This window comes from Bos mutus, chromosome 3, assembly GCF_027580195.1.
Source record: "Bos mutus isolate GX-2022 chromosome 3, NWIPB_WYAK_1.1, whole genome shotgun sequence".
In the NCBI taxonomy this organism is placed as follows: Eukaryota; Metazoa; Chordata; class Mammalia; order Artiodactyla; family Bovidae; genus Bos; species Bos mutus.
This window is the reverse complement of record NC_091619.1, coordinates 27,772,366-27,787,113: the sequence shown is the minus strand read 5'-3', so window position 1 is coordinate 27,787,113 and position 14,748 is coordinate 27,772,366.

Here is a 14,748-nt window from a genome sequence, read left to right as displayed (position 1 = left end):
AGAAACTAATGGGCCCTGCCCGACTTTGGTCTGGTCCTAATTTTCTGTCTCATTGAGTTTCTAGTGCCAAAGTTAAAAGCTCTGATTGACAAAGATGGATGTTCACTGGGGAAGAATTATTTGGGAGGAGAAGGAGTTGCTGGGGAAGATGACACCCCAACAAGCTCCCCCTAGGCATTTCCCTCTCTGCCTTCCCCAAGAAGAACCCTCCCACCAAGAGGCCAGTCTCACAGCCAGAGTTGGAATTTAGCTTAGAAAAGACGTATCTTGTGTTTTTCAGCTACATCCCTTCTGTACCATGTGACGTCAGCCATTAAAAGAAGGATGGTAAGATTGAAGAACTAACAAACCTGGGTTCTGAAGAATAGAAGATATGTATGAGCCTGGTCCTCAGGATTCATTTGGGATGTTAAGCATAGGCAGCGTCTCGAGGACATTGGCCTTACTGTGCCAGCTACGGGTCCCTGTTGCTTTGGGATCTGATAGGATTTAATATATGCTTGGGTATCCCAGGTGACTCAGTGGGTGAAGAATCTGTCTGCAGTGCAGAAGATTCAGGAGACACATGTTCAATCCCAGGGTCGGAAAGATCCCCTGGAAGACAGCATGGCAATCCGCTCCAGTATTCTTGCCTGGAGAATCCCATGGACAGAGGAGCCCTGTGGGCTACAGTCAACAGGGTCGCAAAGATTCAGACATGGCTGAGCAACTGAGAGCTCACACACGCAGGCACATATGCTTAGGCCAGGGGTCACAGTGTGATTCTTGTCCTAGAGATTGCTTTCCTCCTCTGTTTTGCTCAGTGAATAATTTCTTCCCCCTGCTGTCATCCTGTGTTTGCTCCTTTGTTGGTTATTAGGGAAATGGCAGAGGTTACATGTACCATTTAGTTCATAGACTGTGAGAAAGTGAGCAGTCTTATTTGGACATGATCTCACAGAAAAAGAAGAGGAACAGACAGAAGCTGAACATTATAGATTCTGGGGTAAGCAAGCAGTCTTTGAGACAGCCTACTGGTACTCACTGACTCTGGATGAGGAGCAGAGAGTGACTTCATGTTGTTTCTGTTGAGGAGCTGTATGATTTGTAGCTGTAAATGTGATCGAGTTAGATGACAGCAGCTTTGAAAATGTTTGAATAGGGGAAAGATTCTGTGTGCCAGGCAGGCAAGCACAAGGATGAAATTGACAGGCCTTTGTTATCTGTCCTGTCCAGTGATGCTGGAAGGGACAGCTCTATCTGTCCCCTGATCTCCTCTCTCTATAGTGTCACAGCTCCTGGCCCTGTGATGGGCACCTAACCTCGGGCAGCCAGTCCTGACTCTGGATTGAGTGGATATGCTCATTCAAGCAGACTCTCTCTCCCAACACTTGAACAAGGATTCATGGACTCTGTTGCCCTCCAGCATAGGCTCTGGAGCTGGGTCCTGCACTCTTGGGGGTTAACGAGTGGGCAGAGAAAGGTGAGGGGCTATCAGATGACAACAGAATAGATGCTGGAGAGAGGGAGGCAGAATTGCAGCTTCTGTTCCTAATGGGTTCCTTCTGACTTCAATTCCAGATCTTCACATTTCTGACAATGTTTTATTTTCTGTCATTGGAATTCACTGGATTTCTGCTTCCTTAAAGTAAATTCCAAACTGTAACAGGAATCTAGAGTTTTGGGAGACAGATCTGGATGGAGATGTGATTTTTGGGCCCTCCACATTTCTATGGAGACTTGGTGACAGATGAAACCACCTAAGAAAGGTATAGAGGGAAACAGAAAATGTTGCTATTTTGATCATTTTAAATACTTGCTGTTAAAGACACTAGCACAGAGGTAAAGAATCTGCCTGCCAGTGCAGGAAACGTAAGAGACTCAGGTTCGGACCCTGGGTTGGGAAGATTCCCTGGAGAAGGGCATGGCAACCCAGTCCAGTATTTTTGCCTGGAGAATCCCATGGACAGAGGAGCCTGGCGGGCCACAGTCCATGGAGCCGCAAAGAGATGGACACGACTTCGAGACTGAGCAGGTACACATGCACGTGCTTGTGTATATTGCTTTACTTTCCCTTCTAAACAATTCTGTGAGATAGCTATTAGTATTAACATAGTTTCTCAAATGAGGAAAGGTGCTAATAAGGGTTGAATCACTTTGCCCAGGTTACACAGCCTATAGCAATAGCAGTGGTGGGCCCTGTCTTCTGACTGATCCGATTTTAATCCCCCATTAGGAACAGATAGGGATCCACAGAGCCAAGCTATTTGGTCTGGGCTGGAATCCGGGGGAATCATTGTTCCCTGAGGTGGGTACCACTGTTCACCTGCTCCTTGCAGAGAAGCTGCTAAGACAGTAAATGAAATAAGGGACGTTTGTTGCCGGAGCCCCTCATTTCCCTTTGTAGGTTTCCTCCTCCCTGGTCCCCATGAGCAGTCTGCTGCTCTCTAGAGCCTTTGAGGAAGACCACTGATGCCCCATCATAGGAGGAGGGAGGGGCCTGTGCTCCAAAGTTATCCCTCCCTGGGACCAAACCCGAGTCTCTAGTATCTTCTGCACTGGCAGGCAGATTCTTGACCTCTGCGCTAGTGTCTTTAACAGCAAGTAAACTATTTAAAATGATCAAAATAGCAACATTTTCTGTTTCCCTCTATGCCTTTCTTAGGTGTTTAGGACTCCACCCTTTCACTTCAGGGGGTGCAGGTTGGATCCCCGGTTAGGGAACTAAAATCCCACATGCCCCACAGCCAAAAAAAACAAAAACAAGAACCCAACAAACTTATTCTTCCCAAGGTCAATTTCCAGTCTCTCAGAGGTGTTGTTTAATGCCCTCACATTTTACTAGTTGGGGGTAGGTAGTGGGGAGAGGTGGAAAATGGTGTGTTTTTTTTGGACAAAGGGTTAGTTTGGGAAATCCTGAGTTAAATAGACACATGGAGATTTCTTAACCACACTTCTTCTCAGAGTGTCAAATGTGTTAATGTGCATCTCCCCAAGGGGCATATTACAGGAAGAATTTCCTAAACCTACTTGACCGCAGAACATTTCCAAATGCGGTTGTTTTCTAGTGGGGGAGGAAAGAAAGATAATGTGGAGGAATGTGTGTGCATGTGCTCAGTCGATTAGTCGTATCTGACTCTTTGCGACCCCACAGACTGCAGCAGGCCAGGCTCCTCTGTCCATGGGATTCTCCAGGCAAGGATCCTGGAGTGGATTGCCATTTCCTCCTCCAGGGGATCTTCCTAACCCGGGGATAGAACCCAAGTCTCCTGCACTGGCAGGCAGATTCTTTGCCACTGAGCCATGTGGAGGTGGGACACCTCAAATTCTCCTCCAAGGTAAGCAACCACCTCTCTCTATTTGCAAACTACTGGCCTTGACCAGCAATCTCCCGACTGCAGTGTGTATTTGTGTCTATACACTCATGCAGGCAGGCAGAATTCCTGATTATCAGCTCAAAGGCAGGAACCAGATTGATTTTTATCACTTAGCTCTTAAGGTCTTCCATCCCCTAATATTTGCTTGGGTCCCCTTGAGGACTCGGTGTGGACTCGCTATTAAATAAGGCAAAGCCTGCCTCGCAAGGTGTGGGTGTGAGCGGTTCTGGCTGGTTGGAGTGGAGCAGGGCGGGGCAGAAGATCTTTTCTATCTAAGGCCTGGAAGGAGACCAGGCAAGGTAAGAGGACACCTGGACCCTTGCTGCTGGCCCTGACCCCTTGGAGGTTCTTTCTTCTGTCTGCCCTTACCTACTGAGGGAGGAGCCTTGCAGGAAACTGCTCTCAAACTGACACCCTCTGTTTATTTTTGCACCCCTAATTACCCTTTCAACTTGCTCTGGTTTATTTTTAGAGGTTTCCCATCCACCTCATTAACAGTTGGTAAAAGCTCCTGTCTCATATTTCTACCGTTTATACCCTTAATTAAACACCATGGCCTTTGTTATCTCTGAATACCGGCCTTGTTAGAATTTAAATAGGATGACTCCTAGCTATGGCCTTACTGATTTTAAGCATTCCCTCCCCTTCCTACAACCCTTTTGTGTGCCCCCTGGGGTTGTCTAGAGGCCTGTCTCCCCAGGGTTCTCTCTGTTCCCTTTGGTTATTCTTTTTCATAATCAAGGACTGAACTTGTAAAAGCAGAAGGCTTGAGATTCTGGCTGCTCTGTTTTGTGTTTTCCTTTTGTTAATTTTTTTGTGGGAGCATGGGCTCCTTCTTCCACCCTCATCTAAATTATGAGGAAAGAGGTTGGTTGGGATTTTTTCAAGCTTTGCCATCCAATGTGTAAACAAAACAGCTGACGCTTAATTAAATGCACACCAGGACTCAGATCCCTGATCTTACACCTGCTGGTCCTCTCATCTCATCAGAAAAGTGCTGCCTAATTACCTTCTCCTGCTGGCCTAGTTTACATTCAAACCTTCTTAGTGGGACTGGCCAAAGTATTAAACACATCTGTCATCAGAGGCAGGGGCTCCCAGGTGGCGCTAGTGGTTAAGCATCCACCTGCAGGAGACTTAAGAGATTTGGGTTCAATCCCTGGGTGGGGAAGATCCCCTGGAGAAAGAAATGGCAATCCACTGCAGTAATCTTGCCTGGAGAATCCCATGGAAAGAGGGAGCCTGGCAGGCTACAGTCCATGGGGTCACAAAGAGTTGGACACAACTGAAGTGACTTAGCACACACACACATCATAAGAGGAATCAATCCCAGAGATCACTTTGCAGAGGAAAGAAGGCTGGTGTGGGGCAGAAGGAGCACATTCAATCTGGTGGTGGCACGGGTCCAGGTTTCTAGGGAGGAAAGGAAGATGCTTCCTGGGAGGTGTTTGGGGGCCTGTCGAGGAGCTGCACTTGGGCAGGGCAAGCAGTCAGTAGTCAGTCTTTCGTGGCTTAGGCCCAGTTTGCCTTGTGGGCCGCACAGCCTCCCCAGCAAGAGATAAACCCGTTATCTGTGTTGAAGGCTCAGGGGTATAGGCTGTGGTGGCCCCCTACTCACTAGAAGCAGGAGAGAATTGTTAGGGTCAGACTTTTCCAGGTTTTATTTTTATTTTTCTGTTTTTTTGGCGGTGCCGCGTGACATGCAGGATCTGAATTTCTTGACCAGGGTTCGAACCAGTGCCCCCTGCTGTGGAAGTGCAGCATCCTAATCGCTGGACCACCAGAGAAGTCCCTTTTCCAGGTTTTATTCTGTTACCCTTGGCCTTGGGCAAATGACTTTACTTCTCATTTCCTAATCTGTATAGAGAGGTAATACTAATAATACCTACCTCATCAGATTGATATCAGATTTAATCAGGTAATGCATGTAAAGTAACTGTCATGATGACTCATCCATCATAATCAATTAACAGGTAATAGCTGCCAGTGTTTGGCCATATGGTCCTAATTGGCCACTCTGGACCATAGGGGTAGTAGGAACACCTAGAGAACCTTCCAAAGATATATTCTCTTTAGCCTATTTCTCCCAGAGAAGACCCTGTGTTCTGTTGATGGTGTAGAATAATTCTGGGTCATGTTGATGATGTTGATTTCAGTCTGAGGAGACGTCATCTACTCGTTCACTCACATCCCAACTTATCCAAGAGACATTTATCAAGCATCTACTATGCAAAGCACAGTGAAGACATCAGCTTTCAAGCAGCCTCTACTCTGATGGGAAGACCCTAACTATGACGTACATCAGAATGAAATGTGATCTAGGAAGGAGATACACTGACCTTAGAGGAACAGGAAAAAGGAACTGTTCGTTTTGATCTGGGAGGTACAGAACTCAGGGAATATGGGGGAGAGACATTTGAACAGAAACATAAGGGACAAGAAAGGTTTCAAGACAAAGAATGGAAGACGACTCCAGGATGAGGGAATTGTATTAACAAAGTCACGGAGAAGTGGAGATCCACAGTGTGCATGGAGAGAGGGGTACACGGTGCTAGACTTGAATGCCCAGGAAGGGAGTCTGAAGGATGAGGGTGGGGGTGTGCAGACAAAGAGAAGTGACTATGACAATGTGACATTTATTTCGGAGAGATGGCTAGCTGGGTCTGTGTGACGATAGCTCAGGTCCCAGTATTGCACCACCAGGAAACCCCTTTCATTAATTTACTTCCGTATATCTCACAGTTTGATTTCGGCTACTTACCAAATTATATTTATTAATAGTTCATGAGGCTGTGTTGAGATAAGTGTGCAGTTTCTAGTAGTTCCTTTAAACACTGAAGACTCAGAGATAATCTGGAAGTGCCAGGTTGGGAACGAAGGGCATCAAGAGAGTTCAGAGAACAGAGATCTGCAGATCCCCTGGTAAAGGTCTGCAGTCTCCTGGGCCAATGTTGGGGGGACCTGAGCTAAGGCAGGGCTGCATAAAGATGGCACAGGTGGGAGGCAGTCTGTGGGTACAGTGAACAGGGCATGTGAGTAATTGGGGCCGAGGGGAGGGAGGAATAGAAATGCAGAGATTCAGAGGCCTGGGCATGAGACTATCAGTGGTGTGTTAATCAAGGGAGTGGGCCCAGGAGCCCTAGCGGCTGGGAGGGAGGAGAGTCAGTGGGGAGAGGGAAGCAGACCATAGGTTCCTAAGTCATCCACATGGAGTTCTCCAGCAGGAAGTTGGGAGCTTGGGCGGTATTGCAAGACTTTTTCTCTTGGGCAGAAAACCTGGAGCTCTATTGCCCTCTCATCCTCAGGCTCAATGCACAGTACTAGGGGGTGGGACTAGCGCCCTCCTGGACAGACCTCCACTTCATCTCTTACCATCTACTCCAATCAGTCCCTGATCACAGAGTCTACTCCCCCAAATTCTCCTGCATCATCCCTTGGCACCTGGACCATGCTGTTGACTCTGTGAGTTCATGCTAAGTTGCTTCAGTCATGTTCAACTCTTTGCGACCCCATGGACTGTAGCCCTCCAGGCTCCTCTATCCATGGGATTCTCCAGGCAAGAATACTAGAGTAGGTTGCCACGGCCTCCTCCAGGGGATCTTCCTGATCCAGGGATCGAACCTGCATTTCATGTTGTTGACAGTCAGAAGGCCAAGACTGGGTTAGAAGCGAGGTGGATGGAGGAGCTCTGGACAGCACTCTGCCACCACCTCCTGTGTCCATGCCCAGCTTGCAGTTAGCCTAGTTTAGAGCAGATGTTCTGTCCTGTCCAGCCTCTGCTTTTACTCTGTGGTGACAGAGCAAGGGTGTGAAATGGGAAGAAGATGGTTTGCCCTCAGTAGTTATGGCTGAGCTGCAATATTGTTGGTGGCGGGGGTGGGGGGATGTGACCTTCAGGGCATAGGGCAGAGTTTCCAGAGTGGGTGACTTTGCTGCTAATACCCGCTCCTGGTCAGGTGACAGTGTGCTGCCCATGGAACTGCTAGATAGATCCTGGGTTGGAGGGCATAATCCCACTCTAAAACTGTCCATGAACTCAGCCCTCTGTGCCTGCCTGCCATGTGGAATCCAGGAATTCAGAGCACAGTCACCCTATAAGCTGGGTCTGGGTCAGGGTTTCCTTGATTAGGAACAGCTGTCCTACTCCAGGTAAAGCCAATCTCTAATTCTGGGACCAAATGGTCCTCCATGCATGGGCCTTGACTTCACTGGCATCAGACCCATCTGCTGGCTTGTTGAAAAACAGATTCCTAGGCTCCACCCCAGGTCTAGTGCCTCAGAATACCTGTGGTAGTGATTTACATTTTAAACAAAGTTTCCAGGTGGCTTGAGTGCACAGTAAAGTTTGAGGGTCATTGCTGGAGACCATCCTCATTACCATGATTCGATTTTCCATAGACCTTTCCTGAAGCACAGGCTTGTGTTCTGACATGGGTACCTGACTCTAGTCTTGGCTCATAGGTCCCCTCGCTATGGCAGTAGGTATCTCCTCTCTGGCAGGCCTGCCACGATGGGGCACCGGGACATGCAGAGGAGCAGGGGAAGCTGTAGTGACCACCCTGGTCACCGATGGAGGGAGAGTTGGGAGCCAGGGATTAAACCAATGGGCCAATGCTAAAGTTCATGGAAAGCCAAGGGAGAAGTTTGCTTTGGGAAATACTGGGTTTAGGCTGCAGCTGGACATCAAAGGCCTTGTCTGAGGCATGGGGGCAGTTTGGGCCTGGTGGGTCTTGGCAGCTGAGACTACCACCAATATCTGCACAGAGACAGTAGGTGCTGTGAAGGAGGTGGCGGGTGAAATCGTCCAGGCAGAGGGCAGAGAGCTGGAGAGAGGCCAAGCGCTGGGCCTGGGGGCCTTCTTAGTTCTAGGGGTAGAGGTATAAGAGCTGGGATGAATGCAAAACAGCTTCCCGTGAAGGAGACCAGAGTCAGGTAAGGAGAGAACCTCTGGAAGGGAGGGTTGATTATGCAGGAAACACTCCATCCGGGAGCCACAGAGATGGAGTGGGAACATTTACTTTAAAAGCCATTGGCTTTGCGTCCTGGCGAGAAGACAGTGGAGGCGAGTGTTCGTGAGCTTTGGCTCTGCTCTGGATGGGGGTACGCCTGGGCGGTGGAGCACCTGTGCGTTTGGCTCTCCTTAGGGGCTGGCATGGACTCTCCCACTGCCCGGCTGCAAACCGGGCGGTAGCCCCTCCTCTGGCATGTCACCGTGTTCTCCTGTGCAGCTGGGCTTGGCCAAGCCTGAGCTATTGCCCCATGATCATCCTGTGCTGGCTCCCCCTGCCCTGCCCCACAGGCAGCCTAGAACAGCCTGGCCCTCCTCTGCTCTTCCAGCCAGAAGCTGCACTCTGCTAAATGAGCTGGAGTTGCTGGAACTTTGCAGGACTGCCTAGGCCACTTAAACTTCCAAGTCGGTTGAAGACCAGCCAGTTTTCCACTTGGATTTGAGTTGCCCCTCCTCCTCGCACCTAGGTGCCTGGGGAGGCTGAAGAGACTGGCCGCTCAGCTGTGGCTGAAAGCAAGGAGGCTCACTCCAGGGGGCAGGCATGGAGCTGGGGAGGAAAACCGATGGGTGCTGCTTGGTTTCACGTTTTTTCTCCCCAAAGTGAAAATCCAGCTGGCTCATTCCCCTCCGTTTGCCTCTGAAGCTGTATCTGGTATTTATAGAGGACTGAACCAAGGGCCAATCAGCTCGGAATGGAAATTCCTGAGCCTGGAGTTCTCTGGAGCAACCGGGCTTTTGGCTTTCTCTCTTCCTGGAGTTCAGCTAAGGTTTTCTCTTGAAAACTTTGAAGTTCTGAGAAGTTTGAGGAGGTACGGATGGGGGGTGAAAACACATCCCAGAAAACACACACTGACTGTCTTTCTCTGGGTGTGGACACCTGGTGTGTTTTTTTTTTTTTGGAGTTGATGGCCCGAAGGTGGGTGAAGGGCCAGGGGAACAGAGAGTGGATCACTGGGGGCCCCCAGGGAAGCAGCTGTGGTGCCTGGCTCTCTGGGGGGTGACGGGCATTGTCTTCTGTTCCAGCCTCTTGAACCTCCCACTTCTGACATTACCTGCCCCTGCAGACCTACAACTGGGCATCAACTAGAATTGGTTGTTGTTAGCATGAGCCTTCTAGCAGCAAGAAAAAAAAAAAAAAACTGTGAGAGATTTGACATTTAAAAAGACAGCTGGAATGAGTGAGATATTGACTGACACATCATTAAATGTCACCACTTTTGTTTCCTTTCAACATTCAGTGCTTAAAGTATTCTAAATTAATTACATAGCCACTTGATTTATTCCTTCCCTCCCCCCTCCCTGCTCCCTCCAACCCTCTCCAGGCTGAAGAGCCACACAGAGGCTTAGGCCCTTTGTTCTCAAGTCACCCAGTTGTGAAAGAAACAGGCCTTCATTGCAATAAGCTATACTGCAATAAGCTCTTAGGGTGCAGATCTGAGGCAGAGCCTGACCACTGCCATCGAAGCAACTATGCCCCGTTTTATAAATGAGGGAAATGAGGCTCAGAGAGGTTCTGTGATCCACTCAGGGTTGACTGGGGACGCTTGAGAAGCTTAATACAGGACAATGCAGATCTTTTGCTTCTAGGCTCTTGGGTTTTCCAGATGTATTGGAGTCATAGATGAATCCACTCTCACTTGGCAAATCTGGCAGGAAATAGGTAGCTTCTGGGATTAAGAGACTGGAGAATGTAGTTCTACCCCCATCCCTATTTCATTGCTGGGGACAGAGCCCCTGGGAGCATCAGGGCAGCTCCAGGTTTGAGACCAGAGGTTACAGGAAGAACTTCTCTGCATAGTAAGTCACTCATATTTGGATCATCTGGGAAAGAAAGTTTCTGGTAACTGAAGGAAGGCAGTGTCTGAAGCTCGCCTGGCTTTTTGATTTCACGATGCATTTTAACTGCAGTGTGTCACTGTCAGTAATTTCTCCATGGAGATGAAAGACCATGGTATAAAGGGCCATAGCCCTTTCAACCATGATTAGCAAGTCCTCTGTCATCTCAGGGACTCACATTTCTAAAAACACTTAGAATTTCTAGCCACGGGTTTTCATCCCTTATTGCTCCACAGCTGAAAGTGTCCCCACAAACCTGACTCAGGCACTGACTGCAAGGTAAAGTCACAGAGAAAAGAATCGCTGCATGTCTCAGGATGCCTGAGGCTCCTGCCCACACTGGCGTGCTGTGTCTCTCTGGATAATCCCTGATGTGTCACCAAACCTCCCCAATCTGTGCAGAAAAAAAGAGGCACCTCAGGGGAAAAAGTCACATAGCTCCCCACTCCTCCTTCCCCAGTACTAATTTACCGCAATCTAGTCACCCTCAGCTGAGATCCCTACAGGAGGAGGCTCCCTGCTCTGGTTCTGAAAGGAAAGAGATGCAAGAAGACATCTCTCATGCCTGAGTCTGCAGGCTTCCTCTGAATTCTTCTGTCTGTCTTCCATGGCAGTTCATCATCAGTTTCCCTTTTCATCATTTAATGGCGTAGGCTTTGTTGGGAGTGGCACATCATAGAGTGATGAGCCCTTTGCAGCAGAGCTGCTGAAGTACAGCCTTCACTCTTCCTTGCATTGTCCAACATGGAATATGTTTATGGGCTAACTGGCTGGAGCTGGGTGTGATGGGCAGACTCTCCAGGTCTTTGGCTGTCTCTGGAGGAGTAACTGATATAGGGAATCAGATTAGTATGTGTGACTGAGGGTGCATGAAGAGGCTGTTGTAGGGCTCTCTCCAGAAAGGATGAGGCTGAAGTCTCAAAGGGTACATTTTGGGGTGCATCATGAAGGGGATATGCACAAATGGCTGGGCTAGGCAATCCTTCTCTGTCGTTGTTCAGTTTGATTCTTCATGACCCCATGGACTGCAGCACGCCAGGCTTCCCTGTCCCTCACCATCTCTGGTTTATCTCTAGCATTGTCTTGACCGAATTGTAATTTTCTATTTATCTGTGTCCTCCTTTGAATTGCGAGCTCCTTGAAGAACTATGTTAGAAGGCAGCTTGGCATCATGTTTAAGCATGTGAACTCTGGAATTTAGATATCTTGGTTCAATTGTGTGACCTTGGGCTAGTTTCTTTTTTTTTAATTAATTTATTTTTTTGTTGAAGGATAATTGCTTTACAGAATTTTGTTGTTTTCTGTCAAACCTCAACATGAATCAGCTATAGATATACATATATCTCCTCCCTTTTGAACCTCCCTCCCATCTCAAGTCTCTTAATCTCTTAGAGCTAGAGGAAAAATTAAATGATATAATGGATATAAAGCCCTTAGAACAGTGTCTGGCATATAGGAAATGCTTCGTGCTTGTTAATTATTATTAATTTGTGTACCTTCAGCCTTAGTGTGTTACCTGATACATTCTATGTACTCAACACGTGTTCGTTGAGTGGATACCTATGTTCACACAGAAACAGATGAGTCTTCATTTATGGGAATGAGTCCAGCTGAAGTTCTTGTGTCTTCTGGGACTGAAAAGGGCAGGAAGGAGAACTTGGGCTATAGGGCTGAGCTGGGTTGGCAGGTTGAGAGTTGGGTCAGGACACTGAGAGTTATGGGAGATGACTTTACAGAAACTTGTCAAGAATTGAGTTTAGTGTAAAAGGTCTAGTTAGCTGATTTGACTTCCGTAACTTGGTCCAGCACCAAGTAGTACAACAGTACCGCTTATCACAACTACTGCTTATCAGTTGAAACCCCAGATGTAAAAGGATAGATTTGTGGACAGATTGTCAGCAAATGGCACTTGTGGGTGATTATAGTGTCCTCAAGAGTTGGATCCATACCAATACTACTCGAAGCACTCTACAGAGTCAATCAATTTGTAACCCCCATCAAGGTCCCAATGATTTTTTTTTTTTTCCAGAAATAGAGTCATCGTAAAATTCACATAGAATCACAAAGGACCCCAAAGAGCTAACAGAATATTGAAAAAGAACAAACTTTTATACTTCCTGACTTCAAAACTTAGTACTTTAAGCTATAGTAATCAAAACAATATGGTACCGGCTAAAAGACAGAAATAGACGTGATGCAGAACAGAGAGCCCCGAAATACACCATTACGCACGCAGCAAACGGTCAAGGTCGCCAAGATCATTCAATAGCGAGAAGACAGTCTTGGCAAATGAGGTAGGAAAAACAGGCTATTCACATGATAAAAGAATAAAGTTGGACCCTCACCTCTCAGCCTACACAAAATGTAACTGAAAATGGATCAAAGACCTAAGAACTAAAACGATAAGACTCTTAGAAGAAAACACTGGAGGAAATCATAGTGGTATTAGATTTGGCAATGATTTCTTGAATATGACACCAGAAGCACAGGTAACAGAAGAAAAAATAGACAAGTTGGACATCAAAATTAAAAACTTTTGTTCATCAAAAGGACATGATCAACAGAGTAAAAAGACAGCCCACAGAATGGGAGACAATATTTGCAAATCATAAATCTGATAAGGGATTAATATATTGAATACATAAAGAACTCTTAAAACTTAACAATAACAACAGCAAAAATTCAAAAGTAACCAAAGGACTTGAATTGACATTTTTCCAGTGAGGAAATACAGCCAGCCAATAAGCACTTGAAAAGATGCTCAACATCACTAATCATTAGGAAAATGCAAATCAAAACCACAAGATATCGCATCATATCTATCAGGATGCCTAACATCAAAAAAACAAAAAGGTAACAAGTACTGTTGATGATATAGAGAAATTGGAATCTTTGTGCACTGCTTGTATAAGATGATGCAGTTGCTATGGAAAATATTATGACGGTTCCTCAAAATATTAAAAATAGAATTTATCAAGGTTCAGCAATTCCACTTCTGGGTATATGCCTCCTCAAAATTGAAATCATGAAGAGATACTTGTGTACCTGTACTCACAGCAGCATTATTCCAAGAGCAAATGGTGAAATGTCCACGATGGATGAAGGGAAAACAAAATGTGGTACATACACACAACGGACTATTAGCCTTAAAAAGGAAGGAAATTCTGACACGTAACATGGATGAACCTTCAAGACATTATGCTAAGTGGAATAATCCAGGCACAAAAGAATAAACATCATATGATTCCACTCTTATGAGGTGCCTAGAGTAGTCAAATTTACAAACAGAAATCAGAATTATGATTGCCAGGGGCTGGAGAGAGGAGGAAATGGGGGCTGCAGGATAACAGGTAAAGAGTTTCAGTTTTGCAAGACAAAAAAGCTCTATGGATGGATGCTAGTGATAGTTGCACAAAAATGTGAATTTCTTTAAAGCCACTGAGATGTACACTTAAATATAGTTAAAATGGTAAATTTTATGATATGTATATTTTCAGTTCAGTTCAGTTCAGTCGCTCAATCGTGTCCGACTCTTTGCGACCCCATGAATTGCAGCACACCAGGCCTCCCTGTCCATCACCAACTCCCGGAGTTCACTCAGATTCATGTTCATTGAGTCAGTGATGCCATCCAGCCATCTCATCCTCTGTTATCCCCTTCTCCTCTTGCCCCCAATCCTTCCCAGCATCAGAGTCTTTTCCAGTGAGTCAACCCTTCGCATAAGGTGGCCAAAGTATTGGAGTTTCAGCCTCAGCATCAGTCCTTCCAATGAATACCCAGGACTGACTTCACTACAATTTTTAAAAAAAGGCAAGAGCATAGCTGAGGTGGGGGAAAAGGATAGGGTGAAATAGATGGGTGTCAAGTTACATTAAAGCATTTTGGATAAATTTGTTGTGAAGAATCACTTTATGAAGCCCTTGATTGATGTTTTTGTTCATTAACATTTTCATCGATCAGCTTCGCTTAGGCACACCTCCATTATTATTCACATCGCTTCCATTCTCCTTGATCTCTAAATGTTAATGGGTCCTGAAGAACGTCTCTCTGAGACTCTCCTTTGCTGCTTGTATCTGCATGGCAGCGTCAGCCTTCTGTTTTCTCATCTCATTTTTGTGTGTGAGCTTTCTATAAATTAACATCTCATGCCTGACCTCTCTGCCAAGCTACATGTTGACTGCCCTGCCCCACAGGACTGCTAGACAGTCCTCCAGCATCTCAAACTCAGGTGGGCTCAAACTGGACTCATCAGTTTGTCCCTTGTTCTGCTGAGTTTCTGGTTTCCATGGAAGGCGCCATCATTTTTCTGATGCCTCAAGTGTAAGACCAACAACTTTGAGTCCCGTGTCCCTCTCCCTTCTTTCAGATCTGCTCAGCTATCAGCACCATGGTGTTTTCTATCTGTGAGCATCACATCCCGCACAGGTGCCCTTTTTCCCCTGTGCACTGTCTATGCTAGCCCAGCCCTAGGTCCACTCGTGAGTCTCTCCCTGTGGGCCTGCCACATCCGTGCTGGGGGTGCAGCTGTGACCTAGCCAGAGGAAAGCC